Genomic DNA, 6,869 nt, shown 5'->3' with positions numbered 1-6,869 from the left:
TGACTGGGCCCATATATTTATCACCTTTTATTCGTTCCAGAAATCAAGGGATTCAATCCCTAACCTTAACTGGTATATCATGAGAATAAGCAGCACAAGAGAATTCTTGAAAAATCTTATATTTCTTAAATATATGCCAATGTAATTCTCAATTAATTTTTTCGCATCATAATTGAACCGAGATGGTCAACCGGTCATGCCAACTAATATTTATTTCAGTAAACCTCTAGTTTACTTGTGGCTTGTGATTGCATCATCATGCTTATACTTGTGTAGTACAAATAAAAGAAAAGTCAGGTAACCTTTCATATTTACCCGGTATGATTATAGTAATATAAAGATATTCAACCTTCTTTTCATTTATAGTCTCAATATGCCAACCACTTTGGCTAATATATTTGTAAATCAAAATATTTCTTTTGAGACTTACTACAATATTAATGTTATGAACAATTTCATTCATCCGGGTAATAACAAATTAGTTCTTTCAGAGCTCTTAACTGTTTTTGTACTACAAGATCTTTTGTCATACCATCCATATAATGAATGTCTCCTTCACAAAGAGAATCATAACATAATAATTGTAATGTTCAAAATCATCACAAGCAAAATAATTTTTTTTTTTTTTGCTTTAATTTTGCTTTTAATAACTTTCATAAGGCATGACAAAATATATTTTGGCGTATCATATGCATGCGACCAATGATATATTTATGTAACTACACAATAATATTCATTATCTTTCTTTGTCTCAAACCTCCCTTAGAGGTGAGTTGTAGTATTTATCCAACTATGCACAAGTACATTATTATGCATAATCTTTATCATATATATTTATCATATATATATATTTTCACATTCACTTTCAGGAATGAGTATGCAATCTCAATGTTTATCACAAGTCACATTCTCTTCAAAGAATTTCTCCCTTTTTATAATTACCATAGTGATAACTATTATTATTTTGGCCTTTCGCACACCCACATTTATTGGTCAACCACTTGTCTTTATTTTGACTTATCATGCACTGCTATCACATTCACTTCAAGAATGGAGCAAATCAAGTGGGACAAGCTTCATGCTTTTTCATGAAAATTACATTATTTTTTCTTTAGTTATTATTATTATTATTATTATTATCAATATGGTGTATTATGACTCAAACCCAATGCCTTACCCATATTAAAGCATGCTAGGCCATAATGCGTTGGAACTTGAATCCAACGTCTTTTCATCAACATAGTGTGTTGGGACATGAACCCATTGTCTTACCCTCAAACTTTGGCATAATGAGCCAAAATTCACTAGGACTCGCACTCGATCCTTTAAAATATTATTACTTCATAATTATAGGTATAAGTAAATTAACTTTCAAGAAGACATATATAACTATTTCAATCTTGAAACAGTTCCTCTACAACAAAAATGCTAGTTAGGATATATGCCATTTTGTTTTCAAATGATACAATCACTTTTACATTTTAATAAATTAATTAGAGGAAAAGTGCAGATAACCTATAACCACTTATATTTTAAAGACTATAAGAACTTCACCAAAAAAAATCCAATACGGAGGAATGAGCCTTATGTTTCCAGCAAAAATATTTAAGGCTTAATGCATAACTGTGACTATTATAAATTATAACTATAATGAGTTTATATTGATTGTATATTCGAATGCCAAATTTGCAAGGTACTTTAAAATCGCCTACATATTTGATAATTTTGCTTTCAATGAAATACATCATGTGATGGTAAAAATATTATTACTAAATTACCTTAATAATTATCTATCATATTATGTAAAAGGTTAGAATATATATATACGTTAGAATATTATCTTTGTCCTATAAGAGATGCAGCAAATAAAGACATACCTTTCCAGTTCTTTATTTCACTGGATACAATTGAAAAAAATATTTTTACTAAACACTGCACATAAAGTTAATGCAAAGATATGAAAATATGAATGGGTTTAGATGGATGTAAAACTTATCTTTGTATTATCATCCAAGACGTTTTTCATTGTACTTGATCTCATTGCCTGCTTATAACTTACATAGTCTTGACATAGAAGATTATGAAATGAGCAATTCGTGCTGATAACGTGTTATAAAATAAAAGCAACTTAGTAAAACATGAACAAGACATGTTGTTATGAAATAAAAGTAATTTAGTAAAACATGAACAAGAAATGGAGATAGAGAGAAGGAAGAGATTTTCTTCTTCAATTGTGTGTATTTTCTTATCTATTACAAGGCCTTTATATAGGCATGAAAAGTGAAGAAAAATATGTCATTGAATATGTCATTAAGCATAGAAATATGTCATTGAATATGTCATTAAGCATTTGAGAAGATCATGGAGGAAGAGTAGACATCCACCATAATTTAATTTTTCTTATAACATTATTCTATTAATTAAAATACTTTTGTAATCGCTTAATAGAGATCATCATGTTATACAGTAGCCACCGTCTCAAAACTAATACTACTATATTTTCTCTTGCAGGAAATTACTACCCAAGAAAAACTTGAGCGATTTCAATAATTAAGAAAGATGTAATTACTCTTACTTTTTATAAGTTAACAATAAATAACTATTGAAGAATTTAAAATTTTCACAGAGCTTCAGGACGACTTTTGTTGTTCCTTGTTACCATTATTAAAGGTTAAACTTGATAGAGAAGTCCACATTGTCCAATCATATATATTTTCACCTGAACTAGTCTCTGGGAACTAATTATTGATATTTCTTTAACTAGGAAAACCATAACTTCATTTTTCAATGATATACCATTCAAAAAAAAAAAATGGACATGGTAGGAATTGTTGATCTATTTACTTATATGCAAACTAGCCCTGAGTGGAGTTATATATATATATTAAGTTTGTACGAAGCAACACATCTGAGAGTGTACGGGGAGGAGATTCTTGAAGAAGCTCTCACCTTTACCACCACTCATCTCGTGTCCATGGTCCTCAACTTGAGCAATAATTGGCTTAAGGTTCAAATTACCGAAGCCTTAAGCCACCCTATTCGCAAAACTGTACCAAGGGTGGTAGCAAGGAAATACATTTACATTTACGAGAACATTGAAACGCATGATGACTTGCTTTTGAAATTTGCCAAATTGGATTTCAACATGTTGCAAAAGCTTCATCAAAGAGAGCTTAGCGATCTTACGAGGTACACCATTGTTAGTGTTGTCCATCCATACATGCATACGTACATTATTTATTTCGCTTAAATGAGATAAAATGTAACTTGTAATGCTCTTGTGATATTCTAGCTGGTGGAAAGATTTGGATCTTATAAACAAATTGCCATATGTAAGAGACAAATTAGTGGAGAGTTACTTCTGGATGTTAGGAGTGTATTTTGTTACTTCTGGATGTTAGGAGTGTATTTTGACCCTCGATATAGTCGTGCAAGAAAAATGCTAATAAAAGTATTCAAAATGATCTCCACCAATGATGCTTATGCAATCTATGACAAACTTGTGCTTTTCACCGGTGCGATACAGAGGTAAAACTATATATATATACTTCATTTATCTTTTGCATTCTCTTATTGATGGGTAAACATGGTACTACTATAGCTAGTGACTTTGATACAAACCCTTAATGTGTAGATGGGACATAAGTGCCATGGATTCAGTACAGCCATATATGAGACCTCTTTATCAAGCCAATCTTGATATCTTCAATGAAATGGAAGAGGAATTGGCCAAAGAAGGTAAATCAGAGCGCATCTACTATGGCAAAGTTGAGGTAATCCTTTCTTAACTTACCCTCATTAATATCAAACTAAGTGATGAATAAAAGATGCTCAATCCAAAAAAGATACGGTATGTACTTCTTAGGTTCTATTAACTTTTGAATTTTCTTTTTTGGTGAAAAAGCTGGTGAGAGACTATTTTAAAGAAGCCAAATGGTTGAATGCTAGCTACATTCCAAAATGTGAGGAGTATATCAAGAATGCACTTGTAACCGCTGCCCTTTCCTTGGTTGGTATGGAAGAAGTTATAACAAAAGACATTTTCGAATGGATCATAAGTGAGCCTTCAATTGTTCGAGCTTCATCAATAATCTACAGATTAATGGATGATATTATCGACCATGAATTAAGTACGATAACTTATCGTTTACTAATTTTCCCCCAAGATAACGGTTAGTCTTCTCAATTCGCATTGAGCTATCCTCGAAATACAATTCTTGTGTAGAGGATAATTTCGGTACCCGATAATAAACATGCACGACTGAATTAAATTACAACTTCTCTAACCTCCATCTAGCAATTTTCTACATTAATAAAACAAAATAACTTATGATTGTTCAATTGCAACATACTTTCAAATAGTTCTAACAAGCAATTTAACAAGTTGTACTAGAATTATGAATATAAAAATGTTCTTTTTTTTAACGAAAACCAGTACCGGTGGAGAGAATTTTGGCTGTGACATTACTATGAACACCAAGAGAATAATTTTCCTGCCCAATCTCGGGGTTGATAGTACTGTTGCTTAGGTAGAAATAAGAAATTAACGAATTATATTTTTACTTTAATATAAAAAAAGTTGTTAAAGCATGTTTTGCTTGGTCTATATAGTAGGAGTAGTACTCTTTAGTTTGTGTATCTATGATCAGTTTAAAGTCAACGTATAAGAACAAGATGACTTACTTTCGCCTAAGCAAATTTGACTATTAGACCTTGGCACAAAAAAAAAAAAAAAAGGGGGGGGGGGGGGGGGGAATTAAGAACAACTTATCAAGTTTTTGTCACAAATTTTGCTTTATTGCAATAAAGTCACCAAACTATTTTTTTGCAACGAAAAAATAATTCAACTTTATCTAAATATCACAAAAAGTCATAAAACTAATTTTGTAATAAATAAATTACCCAAGTTTGCTTAAGATCACAAGAAGTCATTAGAAGGAAACAAAAGAGACATTTTGGTTACAAAAATGATCTTTCGGTAACAAAAAGATTATTTAATTAGTGACTTTTCGTGATACCTAGGCAAAGTTCATTGATTCTTTTGTTAAGAAAACATAATTTTGCGACTTAGAAAAAGTTGAGTAGTTTATTTTATTACAAAAAATTAGTAAATTTATCCGCGATTCGCGCTGTTATTTTTGAAAAAGCACAAATGACTTTACAAAAATAATTTTTGTGTGTGAATTTTGTTGAAAAAATGATGAATCGTGAGAAATGGTGAATCGCATTCTTATTTACTTAAATCAGGCAAAGTAATATCATACTAATAATAATTTAGTCAAGTAGAACAATGAAAGAAAAAGCACAAATATATTTGCTTCTAAATTCTTTTTGAATGAGAATTTATGATAGAATCCGAATAAAACTATTGTATGTCACAAAATATCACCATTCATTACTTCTAAGTTACTATCAAATGCGCTTGAAATTGACGCCCTTCGGAAGTCCTAATTTCACATTTATTCCCCGAATATAACAAAAAAAAAGTAAAAAATCTATTGATTGAAAAAATAGAAAAAGGACAGAATGGGGTATCACGTATAAGGAGAAAATCAAAAGTTTAGTGAGTGGAAAAAAAAGTAGAGTTTCAATTTTATGTTTACCCTCAAAGGATAATAATTAAATTTGTAAGTGGTTTTAAGGATACGCGGATTAATTGATACAAAGCGATAAATTAAGTCAAATTGAACAAACAAAGATAAGATGGATTCAAACCATACAAGGAGGATAGTTTCAGTCTTAGTGAAATATTCGCCCTCGATCTGAGCTCGCAATGACCATCACTAATGAACAAGAGAAAGAGCTAATAACAGAGAAAATAATAATATATTGCTTTAGAATGCGTGTTACAACGCCCCCTTTGAATAAAAATCATCTCTTTTATATAGTAGAAGAGTTTCATCCCTAATACAATTCTAAAAAAAGTAAAAATCTTCCTTTTCGTTAATCACTGATCTGCTGCCGATACAGGCCGAGATCCGCGCCGTGATATCCGATCGGGTGCGGATATCACGACACTTCGTTAGTCGTGTGCAACCGTTTGGTAAGGCTTTTTTGAGGTCTTGGAGCTTGATCCGAATCCGGGGGGCGTGGTCTCGATGGCGCCGGTAATAAACGATCTGTTCGGGCCTTAGAACGAGAGGTATATCCGGCCGGTACAGGACATAACGACGCTCCCTTGGTCATGCTTGATTGCCCGACAATGTTCTTTGAAGACGTTCAATGCTAGGACCGATTTCGAACAATGACTCGATGAGACTCTTGCCCCGATTTCGGTCCTCTGTCATCATGTCTCGAGCTTGGCTTATTTATTGGAGACTGGGGTGTACCATGAGCCCGATTTTAACCGTATACATATTACATCTCATTTAATAGTGAATTTATTTTGAATATTTTTATCACGACCCGAAATTCCCACCTTCGAACCGTGATGGCGCCTAACATTTCACTTTCTAGGCAAGCCAACGTTAGTATAATATTATCCATTTTAAAATAATTTTTAAATATATTAATAACAAGAAAACAAATACGGAAGCAAAGTTTGAAATATAGTGAAATAATTCATCAAACAACGGTGTCTAAATACCATCCTAGAATTGGTGTCACAAGTGCACGAGCTTCTAGAATAAATACAAATAAAGGTCTGAATAATATAAAGTTATCTGAAAATAAACATACAGCTAAAGTACAATAGTCGAGGACTTCAGAAATGCAGACGCCATGCAGTTATACCTCAAGTCTCCTCTGATAGCTGAAATTCGAGCAAGTTTATGGTACGCCACTGGGACCAACTCCAAAATCTGCACAAGAAGTGCAGAGTGTAGTATCAGTACAACCGACCTCATGTACTGGTAAGTGCTGAGCCTAAC

At 32.2% G+C, this 6,869-nt stretch overlaps 1 pseudogene; it reads left to right on the top strand.

Annotated features, from left to right (window-relative positions):
- The first annotated feature begins 2,812 nt into the window (after positions 1 to 2,812).
- Positions 2,813 to 4,177, top strand: LOC104087563 (sesquiterpene synthase 12-like; annotated as a pseudogene).
- The last annotated feature ends 2,692 nt before the right edge of the window (positions 4,178 to 6,869 follow it).

This window comes from Nicotiana tomentosiformis, chromosome 6, assembly GCF_000390325.3.
Source record: "Nicotiana tomentosiformis chromosome 6, ASM39032v3, whole genome shotgun sequence".
In the NCBI taxonomy this organism is placed as follows: Eukaryota; Viridiplantae; Streptophyta; class Magnoliopsida; order Solanales; family Solanaceae; genus Nicotiana; species Nicotiana tomentosiformis.
This window is presented reverse-complemented; position numbering and strand designations above follow the sequence as displayed.